We start from the raw sequence: 18,499 nt of genomic DNA on the forward strand, positions 1-18,499 counted from the left end.
CCAGTGCTGGCAGGAGAGACTAATACCTTCTCTCTTTTGTGTCCAGTGGGCTTGCCACTACCCTAACCCATGCCCCCCAACCACCATATTTCCCAGCTAGCGTTTGGCAACTCCTACTGTCTAAAGCTGACTTTTAGTGAAGGCCTAAAGGCAAAAGCCTTATCTATCTGGCTTTTCTGGGGCTCTTCTAGGGGCTCCCTACCCTACCACTCCCCAGGTTTCTCAACCGGATATGCTGGTAACAGACAACCTGGCTGTTGCCTAAAATGCTCATGCTCCCTCCCTCTCTGTTCTCTGATCTCACCACTCCTTCACCCTCAGTCGCTACTCTACTCTCTCTCACACTCTCTCTTCACTGTCTTCTCCAAACCCCCATCCTGTATTTCAACCCCCTCTGGTCTTCTTCCTCTCCCCTTTCTCTCATCCCTCCAATGTCTGCACTGTGCCTACACCTCCCTCTTCAATAGCCCCTTCACTTCACCTCTCTACAGACCCTACTCCTCACCTCTCTCAGGGTGCTTCTTCCATACATGCACACAGTTATCTATAGAGATCTGTTTTGACCAATGTCTGCACTCTTGGTGGCACCCTTACCACATCATATCAGTACAAGTCTCAGTCAGCTGCTCTGGACGTGTCCCTGGTTGGCAACCTTGCATTTTTGGTCATGACCATTTCTGGTCATGCAGACTAATTTCAGAATCTGCTTGGGCAGTGTGTGCTCTCTATTTTGGGGCCTGGATGATCCTACGATGACACCACATGTCACAGATGGCTAGACTGTGAAAGGAGTTTTTTTATTAAAACAATGTTAAAGAATCCTGCTTTTTCTTTTCCTCTGGTCAGTGTACCAGGATCCCCCCTCAAAAGACCCTAAACGTCATCTCTCTACACCCTTCATGTCCCCTCAATATATACCCTTCTCCTCACCTCTCCCTATAGCCTTCTCCGCACCTCTCTATTACACACAACTCCATATCTACTCCTTTATCTCCTGATCTTACCACATTCTCTGTGACTAATTCTTCCAACTACCTCCCATCTTTTCTGCTTCACTCGCCTCTCAATATTGTTGCTGCTGCTGTCTTGCATTCTCTCCATACCGTCCTACCATACACTCCCCTTATCACTCTCTCTAATTCACCCTACAATTCTCCCCCTTTATCTATCTATCTATCTATCTATCTATCTATCTATCTATCTATCTATCTATCTATCTATCTATCTATCTATCTATCTATCTATCTATCTATTTATCTGTCTATCTATCTATCTATCTATCTATCTATCTATCTATCTATCTATCTATCTATCTATCTATCTATCTATCTATCTTTCTTTCACAATGTTTTACTCACTTTGTATTCCCCCATCCTCACACTACATAACATACAGCTGATGCTACTCTCTGTCACAATCAATATCTCCCTTTCCATACCCCGCTCTAGCGCCCATCCTCCGCCTGGTCCCTCAACCCACATCTACATCTCCTGAACTCACCCCTGAAAACTACATTCTTCCTACCATTACCCACCTTATATACAGTTCGTTTCCTGATTCTAACTACCCCCTTCCATTGGTTCCAGTGTTCACCTGACTCTCTGTGCCAATCTGTGCTTGTATTTTCCACAGTGGCTGGTGCAACTCAGGTTCAAGGCTTTAAATACCCTTCATATCTCTACCTCCATTTCAGTCTCTCTTAGCAGTGTAGCAGCCAGGTGCTCGGGCTGCTCATTTTCCATGTGGCTTCCATCAGGTGCTGATAATTTTTGTTGAAAGTTTGATTTGGGAAGGTTGTGTCTTTCCTGATCCCCTGTAGTCTATTCTAACTCCCAGTTCATGTTCTGTTGCCCCACCATTTTCCTGAGGTCCCTGTGGGGTTGAATGTATCCTTTCTGTTTGGCAAGAAATCTCCCAGTCCGTTCCTTTCCCATTATCAATTCTATTCCCCTGGCTACGTTCCTGGTTTTCTTGTTTACTCCCAGGTGCATTCTGGGTGTAACAGTTCTAAAAAAAGGCAACTCGCCAGAAACAATACTGGGAGGCATCATGGGACAGATGGTGTTACGGACTTTAACAGGCATGGCACATTTAAGGAGTGAGCTCTCTCCCCCATTTACCACCTCTAGGGCAGAACAAGCTCTAGCTTGCATGCAAGTAGCCTTATGCCCCTGGTCAGGAGAGATCACACTAGCAAGAAATAACCTCTCACAAACACACTCATCCACACAGCAATTCTAATCTAGCCAGCCATCACCAAATCCCACAAATCCCGGCTCACTATTCCCCTCAATTTGTACATGCCCTTTTATGCTGAGTAACACCCACTCAACCATCCTATACACAGCCAGCATTTTGGAATTGAGCACCTCCAATAAACTCAATGCTACCTTATTACCAAAACCTGACTTACACCAACCTCCTCCTATACAGTTGATGTTTTCTCCCAACCAGGATACTGCATCAAACATGATGACCGGTGATGGAAAACAGTGGGAGGAGTGACAATCATACACAAAATCAACTGGCCTTGTAAAGTACACAATCAATAACCATTATGGCCAACAGAAGCTCTCACTTGCCAATTCCCCGAAACACACAAGTACTCAGCCAATTTCCACTTCATCTGCACACCTCCTCACATGTGCAATACACTCCTAGATGAGATTATAGACATGAGAGACAGCTTCACTCTCTCCACATGACAAACATCTTCCTTGAAAATTTCACCCTCCAAGTACCCACAAATCAAACACACCAGACAAGCATTTCTGTCTGTGGCAGAAATGCAGGACAGAACCCAGCATGTACTAGCACTGGACAGAGATTAGTGTGAATACAATAGACCTCACCTTATCCTCTTACCCCTTGTTTGGCTGTGTGGACTCCATCATCCTCAACTGGACATACCATGCAGCCATCCCATTTTCATTATCATACTTTCGGACAGGCAACACATGTCAGGATACATCCCGGATGGTGGCACATTGCTCCTTCAAAAGCTTTCCAGTAGAGGCTCTGGATACTTTTTCTCCAGCATCCCCATCTCTGCATTTATCACCTATCTGTTAGAAACCTGTAGCCAAATCTCAAATGAGTTGGCAGATACTTCTACCCTTCTAAAATAGAGCCTCACCACAATCAAACTATCTGTCTACTGGTAAACCTAAGAGTTCTCTATCAACAAATGGTCAATTACAAATCTTGAGAAAAGCTGGTGCGAGGTCCACAAACTGGAGAAAATTTCCATCCATCAAGGCTTTATATTTCAAATGAAAAGATTCTGATATCTGAAGCCAACACAATGCAACTTATTTCACCACTGCCAGTATGGCAGCCTCTAACAGCTTTTCATAGCAGGCAGACAATGCTTAAACCCCACACCTGGCCCAGAGGTACCGGAATAACAGGAGCAGTGTCAGGCTCTCTTACATGATTGATACCATCGGGCTGCACATCTAGGGCTCCAAATCACCTGATCCCGAGCAAGTTTGACTTCTCCCCCTTCTCATTAGAGAACCTATTGTATGCTTCCATCTTTAAAATTGATCTCTTACAGCAATGACATCCTCCCAATCAACATCCTTTAAAAATGTACAGGTCATGCCCCTATGGCTCTTTCTCGGATAGTCAATGACTCCCTCATTGAGTGAAGTTTCCCAGATATCTTGAATTCCGGGATTATACTACCGCTTCTGAAAATGCAGAATCTTGAAATGGAAGACTTACTAAACTAGCTGCCCATCACACTCTTCCTGTTTATCATCAAAGTAATTGTGAACGTATTTGCAGTCAACTAATTACAAAAATCAAGCAACTCGGTCTGCTCTAAGATTAGCAATCCTGGTTCCACCCCAAATGCAACACTGAAACAGTCACCTCCAAGTAACCAATGACACTCTTCATGTTATCAATAAATCTGACTCTTGCCTGAATGTACTCCTGGTTGCTTTTGACATGGTTCAACATCACACACTACTCACTGTCCTTCTTACACACAGGATGGGCGTCTCAGGCACCATCTTGAAATGATTCACATCCTATGTTGCATATAACAGGCTGTCCAGATGCGCTCTCTCAGGTCCTAACACCACTGAGTCACCAGTCTAGTTCCTCTGGGTTCCCTTCTCTTTCTCCGGTCATGTTGAACCTTTATATGAAATCTATGGGCTCTCTCCTAGATGACCCCAACATCAGGATTCACCAGTATGCAGGTGATACACAGTAGTACCAAACTGTCAGGGGCCCACAAGATATTACTCACCTTCACTCATGCCACAAAACTATTCTAATGCGGATGACAAGTGCCCAAGACTGAGACTGAATTTGCACTCCTGAGCAACCCTCCAAGCAGGAACTTACTAAAAGGTGTCTGGATGACATGAGCATGCATGAGTTTAACAACTACTCCTCAGAAAAATCCCTAGGCTTCATTACAGATTGCAATCTACACTTCCAACAACACCTCATAAACAGGTGCAAACTGCATGAATTAGATCTCTCTACTGCCCATTCCTTTGCCAATGTTGGGCTATGCCTTTGCGATCATGTCTATTGAATGTGATAATGCCTTTATGGAAGGGCTCCCTGCTCCTGCACTTCCCCCAACCCTCAAAGCGGCGGCCCATATGCTGCTGTAGGGGAGTATGAGAAAATGGGAGATTACAACAGCATTGGAGAATACATCCAGCACTCTCAAAGCGCACAAAAATACAAGCTGCAGAATTCCTTGTAAAATGAGCACACAGCATGGAAGCCAGCAGCCGCACTCATACGCACACACACAAAAGACATTCACTTGTGCCGGTCCAACAAAACAAGAGCAGCCATGCTTTAGTGAACCGTAGCAAATTCAACCTGTAGCTGAACATAAACCTGTGCCATAGTGAAAACAACTGCATTTAGCAGTCATTAGGGAAATATAAAACGTATTAACAATAATAATGTATAACAGTAGCCCTTTAAAATAAACTGAGCACGAATTACATGTAGGCCTCGAAATCTAGTTAGCTACCTCACAAAGATGAAATTCCTTGCCCCCCACAACAGAAAATATCAGCCAAACCTTTGCAAGGAAGCATACACACATCTCAACTTTAGCTTTACAGAACACACAGTTAAATGCTGCACAGTTATTGGCTAGGATAAGGGGGGGCAAACCAGTTCTCAAACTTGAGATGCGGTAGTGAGGTCATGAGAGAGCCACACAGGACAGAACACTGCATGTTGATTGATCAAAATATATTGGTCTAGTTGAGTTCCCAGGCAAACATTCAAAAGGCATGTAACACATGTTTTTCCTGAGCAGTATGTCAAAATGTAATACAATGAAGTTCATAAGCCTGTGAGAGTAGACCCATAACTTTTTGAAGATATGTCTGGTAAAATAGAGTGAATAAGGCACAGCACAGCCCTCTGCAGGATAATGCGCACCAATAAGGCTCCATTTGTTAAAGAAGAAGTCATGCAGAAAGACATTACACATGAAGTAGGATTAATTAGGAATAATGTATTTGTTTTCCAGAAGCTCACACTTAACCCTCACTGCATGTGCATAGTACAAATAAAGACACCTTCATGAAGTCAAGAGTTATATAGATGCCAGCACATATAAGCATGTAAATATATACATATATCTTTGACATTGTAAGAAAATGAGGTTTGCAAGCATCTAAATCCCAAGCGTGAAAGGTCAATGAAATAGATGAAATCATGACAATAGAAAGCCAGGCAAGTAATATTTCCAACAACCAGTTGCAAAGTGTACCAGAGATAAATGGTTCACAATGTTTCGAATGGTGACATGGTCCCAAAATGCTTAGGTCAACAGGAGAGGCTGTCAGGTTACAATCTCAATAGCACAATGTCACACCTCATATAGGTATTGGTTGAAATGTACGTAATAATTCACTCCACTAATACTTCTTGTGAAGCAACCAATAGACAGTTGTGTTTAGCTGATACATGTTTAAAAGAGAGCCATCCAGTTAGAAAGTGTGTGAAAGTAGATGAGTTTGATGCAAATCAGTTAACCTTTTTAACAATCTAACTTAGTCACAAGGTTAGAGTAAACCAATAGAGTTAGGACATGTATGAAAGCACCAATAGTGGAAAAAATGTGGGCGAATCAGAAGCTTGGAAAATGTAATTGATGTGTAACATTTGTTTTCTTTTCCTTTCTGTAATACACTATAAAACCAACCATTTTTCATAATACGATCAAATGTCTTTGTAGATATTTCCCTGACTAAGCAATTATAATACATTTTTCTTATTCTCATAGCTAGTGCTTTTGTTTTTACCTCTTTTACCAGCTTGGATCAGCACTTAGTTTACATATTTGGTGGCTCGAGTATAGGGATCCTTGTTGTGACCGCCTCCGCCGCACTTTGGGGACAAGCGAGGCACACCTGGAGAGAGCAGGAGACTGCTCAAAACCACAAGGAGGTATCAGGCGCTCGGGTTACCTAGAAAGCCGGCCTGAACGCTCCAATCCCATGGCCCATGCCCTCGAATGCAGGCCATTGTGGGGAGAGGTGGCCCCAGAAGACTTTGGATGACCATAGTGAGCCAGCGCATATGATCTGAGAACTACAGCAGGGATGTGACTATAAACGTCTTAGTTGAGTGAATTAAGCTGTGAGCCATGTGGGGTATTCTGTTTTGTTTTGCATTAATTTCCTTTTAGTAGAAATTGAAAAGGGCTCATTTACCTAGGAGAGGTGACATCATGTAAATTCAAAAGCTGGTAAGTGAAGTGTCCACATCCCTCAGTAAAGGAGGGAGGGTCAGTGCTACTTTACAAATAAGAGTGGGAGGTCCTGCACTAGCGAAGACTGTACACCCCACCCGAAGTAAGGGGTGGCAGGCAGATAACTGTGATTCTTTTTTCTTGCACTGTATATTTTTACATAGTGGTGAACGATCAGAGGCAAACTGTGTTAAGATTTGGAGTGGGGAAACTATTGGGGTAGAGACTATGTTTGAGAGGGGTGTGGTTTTTAGAAATTTCTGTTTATGTGCATGAGCGCACTGTGAATTTGTACTTAGGTTTTGGTTTTTGTATTGACATTTACGCTTTGTGGCTTTGGAAGCAAGTTAGTTAGGGGTGTGCCGTAGAGTGGCACCCCTACAGATATTGTGAAGGCATTGTTTTAATTTTGTTTTTGGGCAAAGAGGTACACAGATCAATTGTGTTTGTCATTTACTGTATAGAAGAGAAATGAGTACTCCATTAGAGCACATGTGCAAGGATTTACAAACCTATAGGGAAAATATCATTAAATATAATCAAGAGTAGGCGGGTGGAACAGAAGGAAGCATGTTTTCAGGTTGGGCAGCTGAGGGCACGCATGACGAAAGTATCATAGAGCACTGTATGCTCATTTATTGTCCACCTATAAGAGTAAGAATCTGGAAAAGAGGCAAAGTATATTAGAGGTCTGGACACTACATGAAGAAGATGAAAACATTAATAAAGGAAAGGGGAATGCTGAGGGTGTATGTACCCTGCCGCATTCAGGTAGCGCAAATACATCATAGGTTTCAAAGCCTGCACAGTGGAAACCCTAGACAAGTGCAGAGAAAGGCACCCAGTCGGCACAGGCTCTAGTGCCTTTGCAGCCAACAGCTCTGCCCCTAATGAGCCATTATCCCTTAAAACAAGCTGCATGATATGCAAACCCCTGATACAAAACCTCCAGCATATTCCAAAACGAACACACTAAGGGGAGCAAGTGCGCCAAACAACAGACAAGACCCAGCAATAGTGAAATTAGAAAGTAAAGTATGCACAGATTTAGAAGCAGTGATATGTAAGACAGAGGAAGAATTACCAAGGGTGACAAGGAAAAGGGAGGGGCCCTGTCCTATGGTGGATGCAGAAACATGGGCAGCGGGAGAAATATTATTGAAATTGCTCAAGACAGTAATTAAAGATGTAAAAGTAGAAACCAGAGAGACATTGGACGAGGATGCAGACTATGAATCAGAGGTAATTGAAAGTGAATATGAGCAGGAAGGGAGTGAGGAGAATTGGGAAACGGAAGAGGATCAGGAAGAGAGGACTCCTTGGGAAAGACGATTAAGGGCTTGTCCTAGAACCATGACAGTGGTCAAATGGCAGGAAAAGTCCCGAAAACATATCCCAAAACAAGGAATACAATTGACATTGATACAGAAGGAAGTGGGCAGATCGCAGTATATACCATAGCCACACATGGATAAGAATAATTTTATTAAAATGTTGCCACTTCTTACAGCGGGTTGGGTAAGTGGGTCAATGCAGTAGAAAAACATACAGCAGGGAATACCTTAGCAATTGTGGATATGAAAAGCCTACTAGAAAGCACAATTGGAGATCAGACAAACACAATTAGGCAACATTTGTACATAAGCACATTATAAAATCCATATCATGTCATATCATATCATAACAAGCAGGGTACACAAGAGTATGATTTTAAAGTAATGCGCATGACAGTGTTCCATACAATAATTGCAGAGCATGTGTATGGAATTCCTTAAGAAATATATACCGTGACATACCTGATGCAGTTGCAACAATAGCATGCACAATTAAGCATGACGAAGATCCTGCATTGTATATCCAATCCATTCAGTAAATGTGGCGAGGAGAGACAGGAGAAACATGGAAAAAGAATATACCATTTTTCTACCATGTGCATCGAAAAGGTCTTCCTACTGAAGAGCAAGTGGAATTAGATAGAATTATAGGCATGAAAGCGAAAAGGTGGGGTGAGACAACTTTGTAACAAGTTGTAATCAAGTTACAACTTGATTGTAACTGCCAGAAAGAAGTGGTGCACTTGTGACAGATCATGTCATCGGCAGGGAGAAAGATAAGCCCAGACAGAGCAACATTAGTGAGGAACACACCACAGCCCAAATCCATCAGAGAAATGCAGCAATTCCCAGGCCTATGCAATTATTGTCAAACATGGGTGTCCGATTACTAAACATACATCAGACTCCTATTGCAGGCACTCAAGGAAGCACCAAAATATTAAAGAAACACTTGCTTAGACAGAAGAGATGGCAGACTGTTTAAAAGACTTCAAAATAGCAATGAGCTGCACACCAGTGCTAGCAACCCCAGATTACAATAAGCCATTCTTCCTCAGAGAGCGATCATCACAAAAACACAAGTCTTTAGCAAACAATAGTGGCCTTTTGGATGCAGTAATGCAAGGCCATTTCCCATGTGAACAAGCATTAGCAGCCGCAGTGTTTGCTTTATAGAAATATGCCACCATAATTAGGTGGTGTCCACTCACTTTGTACATTGAGCATGCACTGTTCTACATTTTAAAGAGGAACAAATCAACACTCACTACACAGAGAGCAAGTGGGTATGAGGTAATTTTAACAAATCCAGCCATTAGCATAGTGAGGTGTCACACAGTCAAGGCAGCAACGCACTATCAAAGGTACACATAATTGTGTTTCAGGAAAGAACCCTAGCAGAGGAAAAAGAATTATGGGTAAAAAGAGGCTGTACGCAGTCACCCACTGATACCATTTGGAGACAAAATAGCACAGTTAAGGTAGTAATGCCAAAGAGCTACTGAGCATTGCCCCAGAGCAACTCCATTTTCCCACGCATGCACCTAGGCAGCACATTGCTTCTGTCATTAGTGAGGATTGATTCATGCCCGATTTGGCCAAGCAATTCAATATGTTTGTGGCATATTGAAGCACACATTCCATCCTGGACACACAATGAAGACCCTGAAGGCAACATTGTCTCACCCCACAGAGCCATTCAAGGAACTCCATATTGATTATATCGATATGATGTATCGATGCAAAACAATCAGGTATGTATTTGTGGTAGTGCACCCTTATTCCCACTGTATAGAGGCCGGACCTTGTGTCAATGCAGATGCTAAATTTGCAGCCAGGTTCTTAGAGATTTTGAGGTCCGATAATGGGCCCCACTTTGTAAATGAGTTTCTAGGAGAGGTTACCCAACTGTTAGGAATAAGGCATAAACTAAGCATGGCATTACACAACAGATTGAAGGTTGCATTGCTTCCCATTAGGGATATATACTGATATGAAGCCACTGTGCAGTTGGAAATTAATTGCACTGAATTGCTTGCTCCTGCTGATAGGCATTATGTTATGACCCACCCAAACCGTGAAAATGACCACTAGCAGCCTTGAGATCTCACAGTCCCAGCTACCAGGCTGCTACTCATGACCAACCTTGCCTTGACAAAGACAATTTTTTGTCAAAACACGTGTAGGCTGAAAGGCGAACAAATGTGTGATGCACTTTGAATTAAAAATGTGCAATAACTTGTGCACATCAAGAAACATGAGTTGATTCATATTGATTTAGAACTGGATTCCTTTGAATATTACTTTCCAGGCTAGCACAATCACCCATAGCCACCCATTGATCATGTTCATTTAATCCTAGAGGATTGTATTAGAGCTTCTAGGTTCTGGTGGTGCAGCCAGCTGCGCCACTTTTTCAGGACATTGAGCTCACTACCAGTTGGATCTACCCATACTATTTAACATAAACTAAGCACCACCTACCACTCACAAGAAAATGTGTTGGTGGAAAGTATGAATCATTTGCTAAAGCTAAAGTTAGCTAAACTCTGCAATACTCCTAAAAGGAGCAGGCTTCACTGCCTACCCTTAATCCTGTTCAGTTTACGTAATCAGTATGGTAAGGACCACCACCTTACGTCGCATGAGGTAGTGACAGGAAGGAGAATGCGTGCCCCAGCTGTGCCCCCAAGAACAGGGTCTGACGCCCACAGGAGTTCAGATTTGTTGGGAGAAGAGTTCAATGTAGATCATAAGAATATGTTAACATGTGCAAAGTTCATTTCTTCACAGATCAAAATCAAAGAGCGCCACTGGGCCCCAGCTGATCAGCACAACATCCCAACAGAAGAACCTCTTCAACTACAACCAGGAGACCAAGTATACACCAGACAGCAAAAATAGAATGAGCACAAATTCACCGCTCCCCACAGGGTAGAAAAGGCAACAGCGACTGCAGCCAAGGTGAAAAATTGTTCCGCCTGGATTCAACTCACTAATCTACACAAATACACAAGCACAGCACCGCAACATTGATGATCAACAGACATTGGGACTCAAATGAAGGAGCAACAGCGAAAGTTGAGAAATAATTTTGAACTGTAAAACAAGTACAAAATGAGAATTAAGCCTTTCAGGCACAACAAGTGCAGCAAGCAATATGCAAAAAGCTAAAGAAAATAATCGTAGAAAGGCTAAGAATATATTTTTAGAGATATGGTGTCTTTTTTCTCTCTTCTTATTTCCTTTTCTTTAATGGAAATGCTAACATTAGGTTCTAGTGGTACCAAGCATAACAGTACAGAGATATAGACTATACCTATAGTTACAATTAACCTTGTGACCAGGCATAAATGACAGTTGAGTGAAGAAACAAGTAACATCTTTGAAGATCACCATTCAGAGCTACAATCTCATGTAAGCCCTTAGTAGGGCCCAAGTAAATGAATTGTGTTATATTTGTGTGCTTATCCCACATGCAGTTGGCACCCCCAGATTGTTTTTATTGCAGGAAGAGCTGACTTTAGAGGAACAGTACTTAGCACTTGTAATAACTTGCAGAATACAGGGCAGTTCCAGGGTTCAAAAAACATGGAAAAGAGGTCCAAAGATTAGTGAGAAGGGATGGAAGATATGATAAAGTGCAGTGTCCAGCAAAACCACAGATAATTATAGAAGGTGCAACATTCTGCAACAAGAAAAGGGTGAAGGGGCAAACTGTGTTCAATGCTGAGGGTCTAATGGAATTTACAGAAGAAGAAGTGATGCAAAGCGATGAAAGCTATAGAGATATGTGGGCATTGCATGTTAATAAACCGAGAAGTCTGCACCAACATAATCTTTGTTCTGTTTCAGAAGCAAAGGGAGTATGCAAGTTGGCACCAACAGTAAATGCAACCAGGCTCATATGATGCCAGCGCTAAGTAAGGGCACAGTCACCATCATGGATATTCTATAGCAGTGCTGCACCAAGACCTACTACTACCAAGTGGCGTTTGTTTACTGGTAACTTTGCATGTAGAATTACACAAAGGATGACCCAGTACCCTGAGCTGCCCCAACCAGGTATAGGACACGTGAGCTCACCTAGGGTTCAAAGAAAGAAACACTCTGGATATTTTTCAGAGGAAGCTGATGAAGCCTTGAAGAAGGTGCCCGAGTAGTATCATTCGTTACCTGGTTTCTGGCACCCAGGATACACAGTGCTAATAATGCAAAATGGCTCCAGATAATGCGCTAGAATCTGATGGTGCTTTCTAATGTCACTGAAAATGGACTCAACATAAAACGTGAAGAGCTTTGCGCACTAAGCTAAGTGGCACTTCAGAACCTGATGGTGCTTGATCTACTCACAGCAACGGAGGGCAGGGTGTGTAGAAAAATAGGGAGCGCATGCTGTACGTACATGCCTCCCAATGATGCTGACAATGAATCCTTAACCCTTGCATTCAAACAGATGAGCAAGTTCACAATGAACACGGAGAAAGCAGGAGGAATTGTCAAGGATGATGACTGGCTAATGGTTCTAACATCATGGATGCCTCAGCGGCTAATTAGTCTTTGCTGAGTACTGGTTCCTATCCTTGTTCTTTTAATAATACTCTGTTGTGCTTATCAGATAATAGTAACTTGTTGTGTGTCTGATGGTACTATAAGTAACCTTCTTGCAGTTATGACAGCTAGTGCCACTCGTCATTGTAAAGATGAAAGCTGTCAAACATATGAGCAACCAGAGGTAGGAGAAATGCATAGGTATCCAATAAATAGACATTGGCGCCCAGAAGATGCCCTTTGGTCAGCACCCCCTGATCTAGCCAATTACTTTGAGTGCTATATAAACATCAAATCAGACTGGCCAACCAGCTACTTAAGATGCACCCCGTGGGATTATGGCATATGTGGCGGAGAGCTGTGAGATATATATACAATATGGATACCCAGGAGTCTGTATGACTGGCAAAAAGAGGAAGAAGTATATGAGAGGGAGCTTAGAGAAAGGTTCATCTCACACACACACACACACACACACACACACACACACATGAGATCCCCTTTTGCAGGCCCCACAAAGCTCAAGCAGCCATGTTTTATTGAACCATAGCAAATTCAACCTATAGCTGAACCCCATGCCATAGTGAAAACAGATGCATTTAACGTAGATTAGGGAAATATAAATTGTATTAACAATAATAATTAATGACAGTAGCCCTTTACACTAAGCTGAGCATGCAGTGCATGTATGCCTCAAAATCTAATTAGCCACCACACAAGGATGGATATTTTCACCCCCACAGTTGAAAATATCAGCCAAAACTTTGCAAGGAAGCATGCACACATCCCAACTATATCTTTCCGGAGAACACAGTTAAGTGTTGCAGAGTGATTTGCTAGGACAAAGGGAGCAAACCAGTTCCCAAGCTTGAGATGCAGTAGCGAGGTCATGAGAGACCTGCAAAAAGATTACAGACCCCAGTGCTAAAAGCACAGAATACTGCACGCTGATTGGTCAAAATATATTGGTCTAGTTCAGTTCCCAGGCAAGCATTTGAAAGACATACAACACATTTAATTCCTGAGCAGTAGTGAAAATTGAATACAATGGTTATAAGCCTGTGAGAGCAGAGCTCTAACTGCTGGAAGACATGTGTGTTAAAACAGAGTGAATAAGGCACAACACTGCCCTCTGCAGGATAAAGCATACCAATAAGGCTCCATTTGTTAAGGAAGAAGTAATGGAGAATGCCATCACACATAAAGTAGGATTGATTAGCAATAACGGATTTGTTTCCCATAAGCTCACACATAACCCTCACTGCATGTACATAATATAAAGACCTTCATGAAGTCAAACATATACATACACACACATATATGCATGTAAATGTATACATGTATCCTTGTCATTGTAAGAGAATGAAGTTTGCAAGCAGCTAAGTCCCAGCATGAGAACTCAAAGGCAGGATAGATGAAATCATGAGCAAAGGAAGCCAGACAGGTAATGTTTCCAACACCGAGTTGCAAAGTGTACCAGAGATAAATTGTTCACAATGATGAGAACGGTAAAATGGTGCAAGACCGCTTAGGTGAATGGAAGAGGATGTCAAGTTAGAATCTCAATGACACAATGTCACACCTATCATAGGGATTGTTTGAAATGAACATAATCATTCACTCCACTCATACTTCTTGTGAAGCAAACAATTGCAAGTTGTGTTTAGCTGATACATGTTTAAAAGGGAACCATCCAATTAGAAAGCTTGTGACAGAAGATGAGCTCATTGCAAATGAGTAAACTTTTTAACAATCTAACTTAGTCACGAGGTTAGAGTTAACCAATAGATTTAGGAAATGCATGTTATGTTATGTTCGCGGAATTTGAAGTGTGCACATTCACCAAAAGGCATCTTGGCACGTGGATGCAACTAACAAGGCAGAACAACCTTAGCTACATGAGTAAATGCCACAATGCCTAAGAGCCAATTTGTGTGCTTTATAAATGTAAATAAATAAATTAATAAAGTTTTAAGATGACGGCGAAATTGGAGATGATTAGTGGTCTATCTCAAATTGACCGGAAGGATGTTCCATAGTTTGCCAGCAGCAGCAGAGAAGGCTGCCAGGCCACCAACTCTGCTCAAACAGAACCTAGGAATCATAACCAGATGGTCATTGCTGGACTGAAGGGACCTCCCAGGAAAATATGGCAAAAACCTGTCCTGAAGAAAAATGGTCCCAAACTTGTAGTAAGCCCGATGGACCAGACAGAATAATTTAAAGATGATCCTTTTTTTCCACCGGAAGCCAGTGAAGTGATCTGAGAATTGGACTGATATGAGAGCCATAAGGAGTGGCCGCAATGACTCGAGCTGCCACATTCTGGATCAACTGGAGGCAATCAATAAGGTCTATAGGTTGAACTAGATACAGCGCATTGAAATAATCAAGGTGACTAATCGCAAGCGAGGACACAACAACTGGATGAGAATGTGTGGATAGAAAAGGCAAAACTCTGCAAAGTATATTTAATAAGAAATTACCAGATTTGCAAACAGTGCTGATCTGTGATGACATAGAAAGGGATAAGGATATGTAAACCCCTAGATTTTTGGACCAAGAGACTCACCCAATGATCAAGCCCAGAAAAAGGAATACCACAGTTCAGAGCAAAGAGAGGAAAGAGGGGCACCCACCACCAGGACCTCAGTCTTATCCCAATGAGTTTAAGCCAATTGTAGCCCATCCACTCCTTCACGGTCCCCAGGTAACCACACAAATGAGAAGACAGCTCAGATCAGTCGAGACCTAAGCAAACCAAAATCTCAGTGTCGTCATTGTAAGAGTAGCACCTGAAGCCGTGGGAGCGGATGAGGTCAACAAGGGGCTGGATGTAGATGTTAAGTAACATTTTGGGAGACCACCTATAGTGAAAATGATGCGGGCGAATCAGAAGCCTGGAAAATGTAAGTGATTTGGAACATTCGTTATCTTTTCCTTTCTGTAATACACTATAAAACCAGCCTTTTTTAGAATACAAACACATATCTTTGTAGATGTTTCCCTGCCTAGGCAGTTATACAAAATGTTTGTTCTTCTTATATCGTGTGCATTTTTTTTCGGCTCTTTTGGATTTATTTTTGATACTTGGATCAGGACTTGCCTTACATATTTGGTAGGTCGAGTAGAGGGATCCAGGTGTTTCTGGAAATGTTTGAGCTCCTACACTGACTTTAGGGACAAGTGAGGTCCACCTGAAGAGAGAAGAAGAATGCGTAATAGGTGCTGGGGTTACCCAGAAGGCCTACCTGATAACTCCATGCCCCTGGCTTGCCCCCTTGAATAAAGGCTATTGTGGTGGATAGTTGGTCCCAGAAGACTTTGGATGACAATAGTGAGCCAGTACACCTGATCCTATCCTAGAACTACAGCAGGGAAGTGAGTATACAGGCAGAAGTTGAGTGTGTGACAATTTGAGCCACGAGGGGTGTTTTTTTTTTGTTTTTCTTTTAGCAGAAATTAAAGAGGGCTCCTCTAGCGAGGATCGGAGATGTTGCATAAATTCTAAACACGATAAGGGAAGTGTACACATTCTTCAGTAAATGTGGGATGGACAACACTGCTTTAGAAATAAGAGTGGGAGGTCCTTCACTAGCGAGGACTGTACCGTCTGCCTGCGGTATGGGGTGAGAGGCAGAGAATAGTAGAAATTGTAGAACTGTGATTTCTTTCTTGCGTTGTATATTTTTCCGTAGTAGTGAATGATCAGAGGCAAATGTTGGTAAGATCTGTAGTGGGGACAAGATTGGGGTGGAGATTCTGTTTGTGAGGGGGTGTGGTTTTCAGAAATTTCTGTTTACGCGCATGAGCGCACTGTGATTTTGTGCTTAGGTGTTGATTTTTGAATTGACATTTGCGCTTTGTGGTTTTTGAAGTAAGTTAGTTGTGCTGCATAAAGGGGCGGCCCTACAAGATATTGTGAAGACATTGTTGTAATTTTGTTTTTGTGCAAAGAGCTAGCTATATGGATCAATTGTGTCTGTGCTTTACTGTATAGAAGAAAAATGAGTACTCCTTTAGAGCACATGTGCAAGGAATTACCAACCTATGGGGAAAAGATGATTAAATATAATCAAGTGTGGGCGAATGGAATGCGAGAAAATGTTTACAGCTTGGCCAGCTGAGGGCACACATGACAAAAGTACCACAGAGCACCTGTATACCCATTTATTGCCCAACTATAAGGATAAGAATCTGAAAAAGAGGCAAAGTATGTTAGAGCTCTGGAAGCTATATGAAGAAGATGAAAACAATAATAAAGGAAAGGGGAATGCTGAGGGTGCATTTACCCCTTCCTTGTCTGTTAGTGCAAATGTGACACAGTCTTCAACGCCTCCACACTCGATACCCCAGACCAGTGCAGAGAAAGGTACCCAGTCGGCACAGGCTCCAGCACCTGCGCAGCTGACAGCTCCACCCGTAATGGGCCATATTCCCTTAAAACCAGCTACAGGATTTACACACCTCCATCATATTCCAAATCAAACCCACCAAGAGGAGCAGGTGCACTAAACAGCACGTAGGTGAAACCCACCAATAGTGAATTAGAAAATAAAGGGTGTAAAGATTTAGAAGCAGCGATACGTAACACAGAGGACGAATTAGAAAGGGCAACAAAGAAAAGGGAGGGGCACTGCCCTATGGTAGATGAAGGAACATGGGCAGCAGGACAAATATTATTGAAAATGCATAAGGCAGTAATTAAAGACGTAAAAGTAGAAACTGAACACCCAAAGCACCATAATGTTGACTATGAATCAGAGCTGATTGAAAGTGAAGATGAGCAGGAAGAGAGTGAGGGGAACTGGGAAACTGAAGAGGATCAGGAAGATAGGACTCTGGGAAAAGATATTAAAGGCCTCGTCCTCAGGGCTTTAAGTGGGGTAAGAAATTGAGGGGGGCCCTCATTTGGGGGCGTGGCTTGTGGGATGGGCGTGACCTTAAAACATACACAAACCATAGTAAGGTACGTAAACATTTAATATATTGATGTGCATACCTTGCCATGGTTTGTATAGTATGCAAGCCATCTTTGAAATGGCTTGCATTCTACACAAAACATGGTAAGGTGTGCACAAAAATATATAAATGTTTACATTTATATATTTGTTTGCGTGCATCACTATGGTGTGTGTACTTCAAGATGGCTTGAAAAGTACAAACACCATAGTAAGGTACGCACACACATATATAGCATTTATATATGTGCGTGCGTACCTTATGGTTTGTGTACTTTCCAAGCCATCTTTGTTAAACATTTCTGTTTATAAAAGATGGCTTGTAAAGTGCACAATTCAATCCATCTTTTATAAAGCTTTCCCGACGGACAAAGCCCGCGGCATCTTTGTCCGTCGGCAAAGCTTTATAAAAGATGGCTTGAATTGTGCACTTTTCAAGCCATCTTTTATAAAACTCGAAATATGTCGATGAGTCCCCAGGTTCGCCAAGGGTTAAACAAGCCTCGGCGACCTGGGGAAACAAAGGGACAGTAACTTCCTTTGGTGACCTCTTGCGCGAGAGTTCACCATAGGAAGTTACAGTGACTGGCAGCAAAGCTGTGGCTGGCTGACACCTCTGTCAGCTTGCCTGACCTAATGGCAGGTGCATCTCCCGTCGCGGCTGTGGCCGGGACGGGATAATGCATCCTGCAAATGTTGTGGTGGGACAGAGGGCCCCGGCAGGGCCCCGGCTCAACCCCACTTTTGGGGGGCCCGGCCCACTTAAAGCACTGCTCGTCCTAGAACCATGGCAGTGGTAAAACAGAGAAAACATTATTTCCCAAAATGAGGAAGTCAGTTCCCGTTGATACAGAAGGAAGTGGGTAGATTGCAATATTTACCATTGCAAAATATGGATAAGA

Source organism: Ambystoma mexicanum, chromosome 6p (assembly GCF_040938575.1).
Source record: "Ambystoma mexicanum isolate Mex_15411 chromosome 6p, UKY_AmexF1_1, whole genome shotgun sequence".
Taxonomy (NCBI): Eukaryota; Metazoa; Chordata; class Amphibia; order Caudata; family Ambystomatidae; genus Ambystoma; species Ambystoma mexicanum.